Here is a 2500-nt window from a genome sequence, read left to right as displayed (position 1 = left end):
TAAAAACCCATCTGCTATAGAACCACTTTGGCATTCAATCAAAACGTTTCGGTTTTACGGCCTCAAACTTTCCCTATTACAGCTATATTAAACAAGGGAAATAACTGCGTAAATACATATATTTTCTTCATATTCATTAGTTACCGTTCCATGAAGGATTATAGGTAATCCATTCGGTTTTACGGCCTTAAATTTTCCCTATTACACCTATATTAAACAAGGGAAATAACTGCGTAAATACAAATATTTTCTTCATATTCATTAGTTACCGTTCCATGAAGGAATATAGGTAATCCATTCGGTTTTACGGCCTTAAACTTTCCCTATTACACCTATATTAAACAAGGGAAATAACGGCGTATATACATATATTTTCTTCATATTCATTAGTTACCGTTCCATGAAGGAATATAGGTAATCCATTCGGTTTTACGGCCTTAAATTTCCCTATTACACCTATATTAAACAAGGGAAATAACTGCGTAATATACATATATTTTCTTCATATTCATTAGTTACCGTTCCATGAAGGAATATAGGTAATCCATTCGGTTTTACGGCCTTAAATTTTCCCTATTAACCTATATTAAACAAGGGAAATAACGCGTATATACATATTTTCTTCATATTCATTAGTTACCGTTCCATGAAGGAATATAGGTAATCCATCATATTTATCAAATATCCTATTATACTAATATAATACTACTAACTACACATACTACTACAATACTTACTCTACTACTACTACTACTTACATACTACTAATACTACTACTACTACTACTACTACTACTACTATCATGACTACTACTACACTAACTAACTACTACTAACTACTACTACTACTACTACTACTACTACTACTACTACTACTACTACTACTAACTACTACTACTACATACTACACTACTAACTACTACTACTACTACTACTATACTACTACTACTACTACTATAACTACTACTACTACTACTACTACTACTACTACTACTACTACTACTACTACTACTACTAACTTACTACTACTACTACTACTACTACTACTACTACTACTACTACTATACTACTACACTACTACTACTCTATTCTGACTACTACTACTACTACTACTACTATACTACTACTACTACTACTACTACTATCTACTACAATACTACTACAATACTACTACAACTACTACTACTAATACTACTACTACTACTACTACTACTATACTACTACTACAATACTACTACATACTACCTACAACTACTACTACTACTACTACTACTACACTACTACTACTACCTACTACTACTACTAATACTACTACTGCTACTACATCACTACTACTACTACTACTACTACTACTACTACTACTACTACTACTACTACTACTACTACTACTACTACTAATAATAATAATAATAATAATAATAATAATAATAATAATAATAATAATAGTAATAATGTAACAGTTATATAGCGCCATACAATATAGCTCTAGTCGCATAGTTGACATGGCATGCAATACAAATTATAAAATCGACTCTGCTGTTGAAAGACAAGAAAACCGAATTATGATAACAATGACACACTGTAAACACAAGGGGGATACTATGCGATACTGTGCGACTATGTGGTCTAGTGGTATGACACTCGCTTTCGGATCGGAAGGTCCTGGGTTTGAGCTTCGCTCGGCGCATAGTTGAGTCCTTGGAGACGGCTCTTTACGTACGTTCTCTCACCGTACTCAGGTGTAAAATGAGTACCTGGCCATTAACAGCGTTGTATCTTTCCGAAAAAAATTTTTGTAATCCCGCCTGACAGGCGTCATGTCTCGTTCTACATGTTACGTGTTGCTGTTGGTCAGGGACCCCTTGTAAAGCGCTTTGAGCACATTTAGTGGATATTGCTCTATATAAAAGCTCTTTTGAGATACATTGGAAATGGGACTATTTTCCTGAAATTAAGAAATTAAGGAGCAGGTGTATGAACGGTGTCAGGCAAAGCAAGAAATAAAAATACAAGAAAAATAAATATCCCAAAAAATCAGTCGACTGGGGATCGAACCTCAGACCTTCTGATTACCGGTAAATCAGAAGGTCTGATGTTCGATCCCCAGTCGAGGTCGACTGATTTTTTTGGGATGGTTATTTTCTTGTGTTTTTCTTTCCTGCTTTGCCTAACGCCTTCCATACACACTTGTTTATATTTTTATCTTATAATTAATAATTGAGCTTTTATATAGCGCAATATCCACTAAATGTGCTCAAAGCGCTTTACAAGGGGTCCCTGGTCAACAGCAACATTTAACATGTAGGACGGGACATAACGCCTATTAGGCGATATTACAATTTTTCGGACAAAGACAACGCTGTTTTACGGCCAGGTACTCATTTTACACCTGAGTACGATGAGAGAATGTGAGTAAAGAGTCTTTTCCAAGGACTCAACTATGTGCCGAGCGCGAGGCTCGAACCCAGGACCTTCCGATCCCAAAGCGAGTGTCATACCAC

At 35.3% G+C, this 2500-nt stretch overlaps 1 protein-coding gene across 1 annotated transcript in view; it reads right to left on the bottom strand.

Moving 5' to 3' along the window:
- The window catches only part of LOC144976632 (uncharacterized), a 63122-nt gene that overhangs the window by 48825 nt on the left and 11797 nt on the right, over positions 1–2500 (bottom strand). The window lies entirely within an intron of this gene.

This window comes from Berghia stephanieae, chromosome 7 (assembly GCF_034508935.2).
Source record: "Berghia stephanieae isolate SIO BIC M18660-M18661 chromosome 7, UCSD_Bste_1.3, whole genome shotgun sequence".
NCBI lineage: Eukaryota > Metazoa > Mollusca > Gastropoda > Nudibranchia > Aeolidiidae > Berghia > Berghia stephanieae.
The sequence above is the reverse complement of the archived record's forward strand: the minus strand, read 5'-3'. Positions and strand labels throughout refer to the sequence as shown.